At 35.4% G+C, this 14,979-nt stretch overlaps 1 long non-coding RNA gene across 2 annotated transcripts; it reads right to left on the bottom strand.

Moving 5' to 3' along the window:
• Positions 1-10,140: 10,140 nt before the first annotated feature.
• LOC110923429 lies at positions 10,141-12,449 on the bottom strand. 2 transcript variants are annotated; one of them, XR_002584084.2, is made up of 3 exons: positions 12,171-12,449; positions 11,854-12,086; positions 10,141-11,414 (listed from the first exon to the last, which is right to left on the bottom strand). It is a non-coding gene; the product is annotated as an uncharacterized LOC110923429 (long non-coding RNA). The 2 variants fall into 2 exon arrangements; XR_004885413.1 differs by having other exon boundaries at positions 11,903-12,086.
• Between the last annotated feature and the right edge of the window lie 2,530 nt (positions 12,450-14,979).

Raw genomic sequence — 14,979 nt, 5'->3', positions numbered from 1 at the left:
GCTAGCTGATAAAGTTCAATTTTTGCACAAGGGATGAATTATTTTTAGGTAGTAAGAAACACGAACTGTAGGGGTGTTAAATTGGTGGTGATCGTTGTGGCGGTGGTGGTGGTTTTGTTGAGAGAGAAAGATAAGTAAGAGAGAGAAAGATATTAGGGAGAGAGTGATGTGTTTGGAATTTGTACATGTATATATTTAATAATAGTTTTAATAATAATAAATTGGTTTTTTAAGTATAGGGGTAATTTGGTCATTTAACAAAATTTAACAGAATAATTCTAACAATGTTCGAAATTTGGACTCAAATGGTTAAGAAAAGAGCTTATAGGGACTCAGGGCGTTAAACATTTTGATTTTAGACTCAAGTGTTTAAAACCCCTAAAATACAGAGACTCAAAAAGTATTTTTCCCTTAAGAGAAAGATAAAGTCTCCAAAACAGAGTATTTGTCACTTTATCATATTTTACGATTAAAAAACAAGAGATTCTTAAAGAATATCTTTAAAAAATGTAAAAAGGATTTTAGAACATTGATTAGATCAATCTATTAACTATGCTAAAATAAAACAATCTTATGCCACATGACATAGACTTAAGCCTATTATTGCCATGTGTCAATCCCTACTCCACATCTCTTTGGTTTAGGGTGGGGGACAATTTTGTTTTAATTCCATTCTTCATCTTAATAACCTTCATTATTTACTTAATGACCTCCCTTATTTGTTGTGTCTTTAGAGTTTAGACTACTATACTATTTAAAAGATATATGCGAGATATGCTATTGATGGAAAGACTTATAATTGGAGTTGAATATACTTATTAATTATTCCCCTTATGAAAAGATGGGATTTGTTAATATTCTACTCTATAGTTTAATAAACAAGCACATTATTTTCGGATCGCGATTTTTACATATAGACTGTTATTGATTATTGCAGTGATTATTGTTTTAGTATTATAGTGAAATTGCTTCCAAGGTAACAAAGACAATTTAATCATGTATACATATTCTTTTTTTTAAATATGTCATTTATCATACAATAAATATTATAATTGTCACATAAGCAAATAACATCAGTATATTACCAGATGGTAGAAAATTGGAGGCCGCAAATTTCAACAGATGTTATACGGGTCCTATAAATTTTGATAAACCCGACTCTTGAAGAAGGTGATCTCGACCACCATGCTCCTGTAACTCGAGTGAAAAATGTGTTTTATATTATTTTACAAACGCTGCTCCTAAGTCCGAAATACACTAAGTTCTATATTGGAAAAAAGTTATATAAATGAATGAAAAACTAATTAAAGTACCTGATCCGAATATTTGCAGTTCCGGATGATTTTTGTTTTAGCAACAAAATGGAGTTTTAGTGGAATAATCAATGTAGTTTTACTGATAAGGAACCAAAACAGTGATCGTCGTGGGTATTGAGATGCGACGACGGACATAAGTTGTTCCTTGATCGAAAATGAGTGGTTCCGGTCATTGTAGGAAAGGGTCTAGCCATCGTTTGAAGCATATCGGACATCTGCTCCGCCTGGGGTCACACTTAAATTGTATTATTGGTTGTTTTAATTGATCAATCGATATCTATTGCTTCAGCACAATCTGGAAATGTTGGACCTGGCAATTCATTCGAAACCGCTTAGCAGGCTGAATGTTATATATTGCTTCCTAAAAAATAAAATGATGTTTGTTCATACATGCCTTTCCGATAGACTGTATACTATAACTTTCTAATAGACTGTATACTGATGTGCGTAAAGTGTGTTATAATTTAAATGTATATTTTAAGCCCTTTTTACACTTTTAGCCAAGTTTTAAATTTATAAAACACGATATTTACTAACACTAAACACACATATGGGCAAGTGCACCCATCGTGGACGTAGTATAGTGTTGGTAAGATACCGAGGTTGTCCAAGGACACAAGAGCTTTTAATACCGTTTTATCCTCAACGTCTAATCAAATCAAAATGTTAGAAAATGATTTTAAACTAAGAAAATAAAACTTAACTAAAATGCTGAAAATAAAAATAAAAATAAAAACAGATAGACAAGATGAATCACTTGGATCCGACTTGTGTGTTAGTGTAACCTTTGATTATTTTCGCACTTTTGCACTTGTTTAAGAGATTATCTTAGTTATTGTAGTAGGCCCCTCTTTTGAAGGCGACGTTACCCTCAACCCCAGTAGTTTGAGTCAGCAAGGATACAATCCTAAAGGGTCGGATTATTGAAAGATAATTAATTAAGTTATTAATGCATAATGTGGTAGGCCCCTCTTTTGAAGGCGACGTTACCCTCAGCTAAGTAGTCTGAGTCAGCAGGGATACAGTCCTAAGTAGCTGGGTTAAAGTTTTAATAGTAGTTTAACTTATGAGGGGATCAAAGAGTTTGGACCCCCGTCATCCAATACCTTTGGGTATTGAAGGAGGTCCTACTAAATTTGACCCAGGTCCCTTGCATGATCTCTAAACGCTGAACAATGGCAAGACTTTTACCAAACCGTTTCCTTAACCCCCGACCAGGTAGCCAACATGCCTCCAATATAGACCGTGGAGATATGAATGGTGAAAATCTTTTATTTTATATAGACAGTAAAATAATGTCAAGACACCACGGACAAACGATAAGGAAGAATCACCTTCAACATAAGAAACTAGTAATTAAAGTCATTAATACAAAACCAATTAAAAAGTGCAAAAGATTAAAAATAAAAAGTATTACACTAAACACTTGTCTTCACCAAGTGATGTAAGAGACTTAGGCAAACATGGCCTTTGATTGTCAAGAACTCTTACGATCAATCTTGGATCTCGAGACGACTCACACACTCTATGATGGGTAATGGATGATGGTGGTGGATGATGGTGTTATGGTGGTGGTGGGTGGTGGGTGAAGTGTGAGAGAGGTGGTGTGCCAAGGGATAAGTTGAAATGTCTCCAAGCACTCCTATTTATAGGCTGAATAGAAGCTCGGGCACGGCCCCGTGTCCATCCTTGTCTCTCTCCTCATTAATTGTAATTCACAATTACAATAAATGCGTCTGCAGGAGTCTAACCACGCCCCCGTGTTCACTGGGCACGGCCTCGTGGTGGGCAATAGAAGCTTCTAAAGGTTTGTCTTTTCTGCTGCTTCTTGGGCACGGCCCCGTGCTCGCTGAGCACGGGGCGTGTTCAGTCTTCTGTTTCCTTGGTTTTGCTTGGGAAGATGCTGTTGAGGGGTCGGGCATTCCACTTTTGTTCGTTTTCTTGTATTTATGTTAGATTTTGCTGTCTTTTTGCTTCTTTTGTTAATTTGAGCTCATTTAATCCTGAAAATACAAAAGGAAGACAAAAACACACTTTTTCCAACATTAGTACTAAAAAAGGGTTAGTTTTATGCCACATTTGATATAATTTATATGTTGTATTTTGCGCATATCATATACTACAACTTTATAACTAATATACCATTAAGCAATTAGGTTTGACTAAAACTTATATTGACATTTCTATGATTGATTGTTCATTTGTGGCTAACCAAGTGTACTGTTTTTTCAATAAATATGATGCTCCTTAAGAGTTTGGTATTTTGCTAATTTGATTTCTTTTTTTAGTCTTTGTTTAATAAATAAATTGGTTATTATCCACATGGCTTCACAAGATATAAAGGAAACATCATTTACGGAAAATTAATTGCACAAACAATTTGTTTCGAAATCATCTATGAAGTCAGTATGTTGGTTATCATGTAATTACTTATACCTAAAATTAATTTGATACATTTGGGTAAAAAGATTCCTTTCGCATTTCAAATGAGGCAATTCCCATTAGCTATATGTTTCGCGAGGCCAATCAACAAAAACCAAGGATAATCATTTTTAGGGTTGGTTTGTACTTGAAACAACTCGTTTTCACTCATGGTCATTCTACGTCACTCTATCAAGAATAAAAACCAGAGATGGAGTAATTTCTTTCAATTCAGCGTAATTTAATATTTACGTTAGTAATTGAACATTTCTTTGTTAAAAAATTATGTCAACGGTATTAAATAATATATTTTAGGGAAATTGGCCTGTAATAATCCCACCTAGACCTTATTGGCCATTAATAATCCCACCTCAGAATATTCCCCCCACCAGTCCCACCTTTCACCTATTTTTCCTATAATGGTCCCCCGTTAAAAAAACTTAACGGAGTTAAGCTTTTTTCCAAATTACAAACAAATTTTTTAGGGCTTTTGATTAGAACGACGATACGAGTCCATTGATGTAAAACTTGTCTCGAAACGGTGGTCCAAATGATGAAAACGACGCTTCAATTCGGGTGCTTAAATTTCCAATTAACCAAAATCAAGTCACTTGGAGCACCATTTCGAAGTAAGTTTTACATCAATGGACTCGTATCATCGTTCTGAGCAAAAGCCCTAAAAATATGTTTGTAATTTGGAAAAAAAGCATAACTCCGTTAAGTTTTTTTAACGGGAGGCCATTGTAGGAAAAATAGGTGAAAGGTGGGACTGGTGGGGGGAATATTCTGAGGTGGGATTACTAATGGCCAATAAGGTCTAGGTGGGATTATTACAGGCCAATTCCCCTATATTTTATTATGAGGACACCCATGTAACACACGGGAACTTAAACTAGTTTAATCGAAATCTAATCTAATGTAATCTAAATATTAATAAAATACTCCAATTAATGCCACATGACAATCTTTCATTCAATCTTATAATTTTACTTTTATTTTATTTAAAAATAATTTTATTATCCTTATTATTATTTATTATAAATTCTCTCAATGTTAATTTTAATATTATCTAATCTTCTATCTAAACTCTAATAAACCATTCCAATAAATGCCACATGCGAATTCCTTATGCTATCTAAATATAATATTAATTTATATTCCATTTATATATTTAAAATACTTTACGGATAACTAATTAAAAATATTATATGGATAACTACAATTAATATATTTTACTACAAGTAACTTCTATTTTGTTTAATCTTATTATGTTTAACTACAATTACCACATGACATTTTTTTGTTAAATTTTGTTATCATTAACAAATAAATATATTTTACTACAATTAAAAATATTCTATTTTGTTTAAGTCAAACTGGATTTAAATAATCCCAACTTCTCAATTTAGCGGATAATAATCCCAATTTAGTTATTTGCCGATAATAATCCGAACTTGTCCACTTTTGGGCGATAATAGTCCGCCGTTAAAAATAGCTTAACGGAGTTAAGTTTTTTTTCCAAATTACAAACCGATGTTTTAGGGATTTTGATCAGAAAGAGGATACGAGTCGATTTTATGTAAAACTTACCTCGAAACGTTGCTTCAAACGACTTGATTTTTGTAATCGAAAGTAAACACCCGAATTGAAGCACCGTTTTCGTCGTTTGGGGCGAGATAAATTTTACATCAATCAACTTGTATCCTCGTTCTAATCAAAAGCCCCAATCGGTTTGTAATACAAAAAAAAACTTAACTCTGTTACGCAATTTTTAACGCAAACTATTATCGGCCAAAAGTGGACCAATTCGGATTATTATCGGCAAATAACAGAATTGGGATTATTATCGGCCAAATTGAGAAAATTGGGATTATTTAAATCCAATTTGCCTTTGTTTAATCGTTATTATGTATAACTGCAATTATCACATGACAATTTTTCGTTCAATTTTGTCATCCTTAACAAATAAATATATTTTGCTACAATTAAAAATATTCAGCAATATAGATAACGATTAAAAATAATAAGATATAGTCAAATATGTCGTAGATTCTCCGATGTATTTAATGAAAAATATTTCATTATCCTTACCTTGTTGGCTAACGGTACAAAAATAATTAAAAAGTTTCCTAAAGAATTGATGACCGCGACAAACACTTTACAAGTGAGTTGGGTATTCATTGCTATGAGTAAAAGATTACAAACTTGTGGAATAACTATTATGTACGTCTACTTGTTTTGTTTACAAATAAACTATTTTTATTACTCATCTGTATACACTTAACCTAGTTATTAATATAGGTTTGTTGATAAGATTGTAACTAATGAAAATTATTATGTTTATAAGATAGTGCTACAATTTACGACACAAATTATTAACACAATTGATTTGACACGGAGTTAAATGACCTAGCATTTGAGGTAAACGAGCCTCATAAATTAGTTGACATGTTAGTGTCACGATCAAAAACACATTCAAACAAATTCAATTCGCTTAACCTATTTCTAACATGTGTAACTTATCATGTTAAATAGGGTAATAGGTCAACACAACATGTTTATGACTATATTTATCAAAACAACATAGTTTTGTAAATAATAAATATGAATTGTAATTTTTGGATAACTTTTATTTTATCGTGTTAATTATATTTTATTATTATTTAATCATATTAACCATGTCGTGTCATTCATGTTATGAACAACTTATATTTAATCGTGCTAAGAGTGTGGAGTCTTGTCATTCTTATAACTGAACCAATTACTTTTGATCGTCTTGTCATGTAACCCGCTTATTAAACATATTAATGACACGATCAAAAACATGTTCTAAGAGCATTCATATTGGAGACTCTTTACTTATACTAGTGGGAATGCTCGCGCGTTGCTGCGGGTTTCACGTAAGAACCTTGATTGTTTGTTTGGTTTGATAATTGATCAATTCATTTAGCATAAGATTCTTTAGCTTTATCATGAACACTGATTTATTAGGTTTGATATTGATAATACTCGCACATTGGTATTCGTTTTTCATCTGTTTTTTGCTACTAAGGTGAATTTATGAATATTAACAATTAAAAAGTCTTGATGCAAAATATACCAAAATTGCATGCACTATAATGTTACAGAAACAATAAAAACAACGAAAAGATTACCTATAATTTAACCAAGAGAAGCATGAGCATCCAACGGCGTTTCATCAACGAACACCCCAACAAAATTTAACGAAAAAGCTAATCTTTTTAGGGTTCCTCTGATAGGGTTTGTGAAATTAGGGCAATACAATCAGGAAACGTAAACGGTTTATTGAATGATTCAAGGGCAGGTTACAAGATGATGATGATATACGTAAAGATAAAAGAATGGAAACAGAGATAGTCCAGGGCCTAGCCCTCTCTCACTGCACAACGCAGGAGCCCTAATCGATTAACAAACTCAATCCTACCTCTTAACACGCCTTATTCTCTGCTACTTATAATACCCCCAATATTACACTTTAGCCCCTTAAGAATACCTACAAGTCACTTCCCTCTCATAGTTGATTCCCATCATTACTCCCCCCTTCGAAACAGTCTTGTCCTCAAGACTGGGATCGGCTGCGACGTCTGATGGCCGACCCTGCCCATGCAGCACCCATAAATGATAGGATCCAACAAGTAACTCCATAACAGGATTGTGAAGAGTGACATATGGACAAAAAAATAAAGGTATTGTACCGCCTTTCCAACCAAGGCGTCTATCGTCGATTTTGAATGTACACACCACTGTTGCCATCGAAAGCTGTTTTTCCAATGGTGGAGGTCGCTGAGACAAAATTAGAGTGAGTAGGAAATCCTCGGAACCCCCGAGTCGACCAGCAGATTGGGTAGGCACGCCCACAAGTGAATTTAAATTCCATTGCAACCCAGCCATATAGGAGCCAAATCTGTCTGGAAGAGTGTTCTCACATAACAGACCCAAATCTTGAGAGTCCGAGACCACAATAAATGTCTTCTCCTCACCATGGCCCACCACTATGCTGGAGCCCAACATCCCTTGTAAATCACCCGTCATGACCCCATTAGGGCTATGGGACATCAAACAACCAAGGCCAATTGAGTTTCCTTCATATCTAGAAATTATAGCCTTCCCTGGAGCTAATATTGACGGAGAATTAGGGAGAGATGACGGAGATCTGATCAAAGGATCTGCAGAACTGCCTGAACAATATGAATAAGTATGACTTGTCGACATCAAATGGCCATAACCACTCTAGCGTTATTCGGATCTGGAGACTATCTCCTCCGATTTAGCGATTACACATTGAAGCGATGAATCAGAAGGCGAAGCTGGAAGATGTGAAGTTGATCTGGAATTAAACCTCGAATCCCGTTGGTGCATCCAATTGAGAACCAACTTTCAAAACTCCCTGGATTCAACGAGATCCTCTTCTAACACTTTCAAAGAGGTTTCGATTTTAGCAACATCACCTTGAAGTTGTTTGATCTGCTGTTCCTGAGCATCCAATCGAGAATTATGATCCTGAGCATCAAATCGCAAGGTTTGATTCACCATGATTGAATCGGAATTTGGAAGAACACCAGTTGATGAAATCGGATCTGGAAAGTGAATCGGCTGAAAGCAGAAATCAGAAATTAGATTCGAATCAGAGATTGAAATCGGAGAGTGAAATCAGATATTGAATCGATAATGAATCGATTGGAGATTGAATCTGAGATAGATCGATTGGCTGTTGAATCTGAGATCGATTAGTGGTAGAGCAGAAGTTGCAGATCGGACCAATGATAGGGTTTGTGAAATTAGGGCAACACAATCAGGAAACGTAAACGGTTTATTGAATGATTCAAGGGCAGGTTACAAGATGATGATGATATACGTAAAGATAAAAGAATGGAAACAGAGATAGTCTAGGGCCTAGCCCTCTCTCACTGCACAATGCAGGAGCCCTAATCGATTAACAAACTCAATCCTACCTCCTAACACGCCTTATTCTCTATTACTTATAATACCCCCTATATTACACTTTAGCCCCTTAAGAATACCTACAAGTCACTTCCCTCTCATAGTTGATTCCCATCATTACTCCCCCCTTCGAAACAGTCTTGTCCTCAAGACTGAGATCGGCTGCGACGTCTGGTGGCTGACCCTGCCCATGCACCACCCATAAATGATAGAATCCAACAAGTAACTCCATAACAGGATTGTGAAGAGTGACATATGGACAAAAAAATAAAGGTACTGTACCGCCTTTCCAACCAAGCGTCTATCGTCGATTTTGAATGTACACACCACTGTTGCCATCGAAAGCTATTTTTCCAACGGTGGAGGTCGCTGAGACAGAATTAGAATGAGTAGGAAATCCTTGGAACCCCCGAGTCGACCAGCAGATTGGGTAGGCACGCCCACAAGTGAATTTAAATTCCATTGCAACCCAGTCATATAGGAGCCAAATCTGGCTGGAAGAGTGTTCTCACATAACAAGCCCAAATCTGGAGAGTCCGGACCACAATAAATGTCTGCTCCTCACCATGGCCCACCACTGTGCCGGAGTCCAACATCCCTTGTAAATCACCCGTCATGACCCCATTAGGGCTATGGGACATCAAACAACCAAGGCGAATTGAGTTTCCTTCAGATCTAGAAATTATAGCCTTCCCTGGAGCTAATATTGATGGAGAATTAGGGAGAGATGACGGAGATCTGATCAAAGGATCTGCAGAACTGCCTGAACAATATGAATAAGTATGACTTGTCGACATCAAATGGCCATAACCACTCTAGCGTTATTCGGATCTGGAGACTATCTCCTCCGATTTAGCGATTACACATTGAAGCGATGAATCAGAAGACGAAGCTGGAAGATGTGAAGTTGATCTAGAATTAAACCTCGAATCCCGTTGGTGCATCCAATTGAGAACCAACTTTCAAAACTCCCTGGATTCAACGAGATCCTCTTCTAACACTTTCAAAGAGGTTTCGATTTTAGCAACATCACCTTGAAGTTGTTTGATCTGCTGTTCCTGAGCATCCAATCGAGAATTATGATCCTGAGCATCAAATCGCAAGGTTTGATTCACCATGATTGAATCGGAATTTGGAAGAACACCAGTTGATGAAATCGGAGTTGATGAAATCGGATCTGGAAAGTGAATCGGCTGAAAGCAGAAATCAGAAATTAGATTCGAATCAGAGATTGAAATCGGAGAGTGAAATCAGATATTGAATCGATAATGAATCGATTGGAGATTGAATCTGAGATAGATCGATTGGCTGTTGAATCTGAGATCGATTGGTGGTAGAGCAGAAGTTGCAGATCGGACCAATGATAGGGTTTGTGAAATTAGGGCAACACAATCAGGAAACGTAAACGGTTTATTGAATGATTCAAGGGCAGGTTACAAGATGATGATGATATACGTAAAGATAAAAGAATGGAAACAGAGATAGTCCAGGGCCTAGCCCTCTCTCACTGCACAACGCAGGAGCCCTAATCGATTAACAAACTCAATCCTACCTCCTAACACGCCTTATTCTCTATTACTTATAGTACCCCCTATATTACACTTTAGCCCCTTAAGAATACCTACAAGTCACTTCCCTCTCATAGTTGATTCCCATCATCCTCATATACGAATCTAGCACAATTCCAGAACGACTTATCCCGAGAGTTTCCCCGTACTCGTCAATTTTCAAAATCCACAATCGCGAATGTGCACATAAGTTATTTTATGAAGATCAAAAGAAGTGGCATATGAAGGTCGATGTGAACAGAAATGACATTTTGTTACCAGCTTTATTTTTACAAAAAACAAGAACCAAATGGCCTGAACCCAAGTTCTATCAGCATAATCGTATTGACTCTTGACAGCTACATAACTTGCCAGGTCTAGTAAGCTTTGTAGCAGACAAACCACGCAAGATCATTGTGAATACTTCATGAATAAGAAGAACCTGTTAATCTGAAGCCCGTCGTCAAGTCACTCAATAGCATGTACATTGCGTAAAACTACAGGTGGCAAATCGGGTTATAACAAGAATCGATTAGGGTGAAGGAAACATTGTTTATCAAAACATTGTTTCGGTTCATTACAATACTGAAAAATCCAAAAAATAAAAAATAAAGGCGTAATACGCCAAAAAGGATATCAAAACGATCGAGAACCATAAAAAAATATTACGGGTACCAGTTTCGATTATAGCGCTATCGATTTTGGTTTGACATCACATCCCATATCCCATCACACGCAATGATCATAAACTCATTATTATCCGTCAACACCATTTGTCTCACATCCGGTTCAGCAATCACCAACTTCTCCTTCTTCATGTGCTAGTCTCCAAGCGCACGGGTCACACTTAGTTGACCGTTCAGGTACCCGTCTTCATCAAAGTAACCACCTCACCGCTCGCATCTTTCCTTTTCTTGTAAACAAGTTAACCCCTTGTGGTCTTGAGTCATCTTTGTTGCAGACCCGTTCTTACATACGACCGCACGAGAGTCACCAGCATTGGCTATTATTATATGTCTTCCCATGATCAAAACAGTTAAAGCTGTCGTCCCACAATGATCGCTCACACTGCATTCGTCAGCCTGTAAAAATGCTTTGTTATGTGATTCTTTAACCATTGTGACTTCTAATTCTCCGAGGTTTATTCTTCCTGTGGCGAAACCTTGACCTGCAATGTAGACATCGAGAATTAAGAAGATTGAATGGAAGTCTGATTTTGACTTTAAAAAGTCAAACTTTCAAAACCAAATGGGTTCAGCACTACTGCATTAGTTTATTAAATCGGTTTTTAAGTTATTTGAATCAGATTTTGATTTTTCGGAGGTGAATTCAGATTCGGTTAGATTCGAATAAACTGATTTATGAGAAAAATATATAATTTACATAAAATAAAAAAATATATATGTGTTTGTTTATTGAAAGTATATGTAAGATTCATAACCATACCCATATCTATTATTCATCAGTTTAGTTCATTTATCTGAAAAATATCTTTTGTGATCAATATCAGGCTTAGCTGACCACAAAAAGTCAAACTTAAATTACTATAACAAGAAACTTCACTATCCCATTGACTTCCAAATTTGATCCAAGATCATGAGTCATACTTGATCTTAGTTGAATATATATATAGCAACATATATATATAGCAAGGACCTCATTAGCAGCTCCTTTAACCTGCAATATATATATAGCAACAAACAAGAGAACATGCTTGAACTTAACAACCAAAGCATTTCAGTACTTTGACTAACATTCAGTCAAATCAAATGGAAACCGAAAGAAATTGTTGGGCCCTCTCTATAAACATTGATGCAAACATCAAAGGTCCCATTGCGACCTACATAAACAATCCCAAATTCAGATTCTTCTAGTTTGAATCACTGGTAAATATCTATGCAAAACAGAGGGAAAAAAGTGGAACCTGATGGTACGCCATTACTCATTCCGTATGTATGTGCTTCAATTTACTATGGTTTGGTCCGAGGGCCGTCACGACTCTCGCCTATAGGGTTAATCTTCACTGACCGATTCAATAACTTTTAAGCTTCTCACTTGCCGATTCATTGTGAGGTAGGAGGCGGTGGTCATTGGAGAGGAAATGGTAATGCTTGATTGTGGTGAGTTTCGGATGTGTGGGGAAAGTGAAAGAGATGATTAGATATGAAGAGTTACATTGATGATGGCTGCCTGTAAGACTCACATTGATGGCTAAGCAAGCAGATCCCGAATTTAGTGTACGTAGGGTATAAGGAGTGGTTAAACACTTTAAAGTGGCAAACCAAAAAACCGACCAATGAGAGTGCGCCATGTCAATTAGGCAAAAGTGTTTAAACTTTGGTGAAAAATGTTGGCAATGGTTTAAACACTTGGTGAAGTGGTAAACTATTTTTAAAAAAAAAAAGGAAAAATATGTGATTGGTTGAGATAGGAATGGACCCCACCCACAATACCCTCCCTCTCTCTCCTTCTCCCTCTTGCCGAATCGGTGTTCCATCACCGATTTACCCAACTGAATCGGCAAACTATATGTTGGCGGTGGGGTGGCCACACTTTACCGAATCGGTAAAGGTGGTTTACCGAAACCACTCCGCATCCCCGTAGTATAGATAAAAGGGTAGAGCCGTAGAGGGTTAGGAATGAAAGAAAATGGTAAAAAGTTATGCATTTTAACTTGACTCTTTGTATGTCATTTTAAAAATTTGTATGAAAATGACAATTCTATCCATAGAAAATGCTTTATATAGTATTATAAATTATTGATATTATATATAATATAAGGTAAAAATTAGAGAAAATATAAAAAACACTTACATTAGAGTCTCTATAGTAGAGAAAGATTTATAAAGAGTAAAGTACAACCTTTATATTTAGAGGATCATATTAACTCTAGTTATATTTTTGTTGTGAGTATGTAGGAAAGAGAAAAAATAATAAAATAATAAAATAAGTGTTTGTGAGTAACTGAGTATGATAAAGATAGAGATAGAGAGCTGGATGTGAGAGGTTTTTGAAAAATAAACAAAATACAGTGAAGAGTGTGTTTTTTAGTTGAATTATATAGATTGAGATGAAGCCTCCAATGTGAATGCTCTAACAAGTTCAACCTGCTTAACCTATTACTAACATGCATACCATAAGTAACTTACCGTGTTAAATATGTTAATAGGTTGACACACCATGTTTATGACTCCGTTTATCAAAACAACATAGTTTTATAAATAATAAATAAGAAGTGTAATTTTTGGATAATTTTTTATTTTATAGTGTTAATTATTTATGATTATTTAATCGTGTTAAACATACCATGTCATTCATTGTATGAATAACTTATATTAATCGACTTAAGTGTGTGGAGTCTTGTTATTCTTGTAACTGAACCAATTACCTTTTATCGTTTGTCATGTAACTCGCTTATTAAATATGTCCATAATAGTGTTTAAGAAAGCGACACGTTAAGTTAAACATGTCATATCATCTTTGAACGGTTTAACACAACACGACACATTTTATTAACCGTATTGGAGGACGCAAAAAAGGAAATCCACATATACGGTTTAGTTCCCTTTTATATATATCTACACCAAAAGTAGTTTGCATCATATCTTTTTAATCTTTCATATCGTCAATTTATTTTTATTCTTTTTAATTTTACATTATTTTGTAGTGTTTAAAATACCTTGTTTTATCTTTCATATGGTTAATTTTACACCTTTGCCTAACTTCCTCTCAACCTTATTTTTTGGTGATCCGCCCACTTGAACCTAAAAATCAACCAATAAATGACTCAATAAAATTAGCTAGTGCTGTATTTAAACGATCAACTGGAATATATAGACAGCTTGGTAGTTAAGACTCCAATAATTTCTTACAGAAATATAACTTGCAGGATCATATTAGAACATCATCAACCTTAAGTGCAACCTAAATGGCTGGCTATATGAAGATTTTCTAGGCATCATGTAGCAACACGGGTAGCTTATCAATATATTAATGACTCCATAGGTAGGGAACACCCCCAAGGTTATGAATTAGTAACTGAAAATGAGAAGCACAAGCTAGACAATCACAATTTCTGAAGGTTGTAAATGCTTTCAGTTATTCAACCTTCGATAGATGTACCAATTTGTGTATAAAATCAAAAGAGCTAATTACTGTTTTCGTCCCTGTGGTTTGTCAAAAATCACTATTTCAGTCCATTAGTTTAAAAATTGCGATTTCAGTCCCTGTGGTTTCACTTTCGTAACCATTTCAGTCCCTGTGGTTTCACTTTCGTAACCATTTCAATCCATTATTCTGTTAAGTACAGGGACTGAAATGGTTACGAGGTGGACTGAAATGGTTACGAAAGTGAAACCACAGGGACTGAAATCGCAATTTTTAATCTAATGGACTGAAATAGTGATTTTTGACAAACCACAGGGACGAAAACAGTAATTAACTCAAATCAAAACATTCTAATGCATTTGATAAATAGCAAGAAATAATTCACTCCTGATCTAGAACCCTAAGTAAAACACAATTAGCCAATCTAAACCAATCTTGTAGTTGAAAAAAAAAAAGATGAACCAACCAAGGGAGAATGAAAAGAGAAAATAACCAAAACAAGCATCACCACCAAATAAAAACTTCAAAAAGTATAACTGATTAACCTAAAACCATAAATAGAGGCTCAGTCACAGGTTTAAAATCCAAAACATACAACTAATTGATAAAATTGAACAAAATGGTGA

Source organism: Helianthus annuus, chromosome 17 (genome assembly GCF_002127325.2).
Source record: "Helianthus annuus cultivar XRQ/B chromosome 17, HanXRQr2.0-SUNRISE, whole genome shotgun sequence".
NCBI lineage: Eukaryota > Viridiplantae > Streptophyta > Magnoliopsida > Asterales > Asteraceae > Helianthus > Helianthus annuus.
The sequence above is the reverse complement of the archived record's forward strand: the minus strand, read 5'-3'. Positions and strand labels throughout refer to the sequence as shown.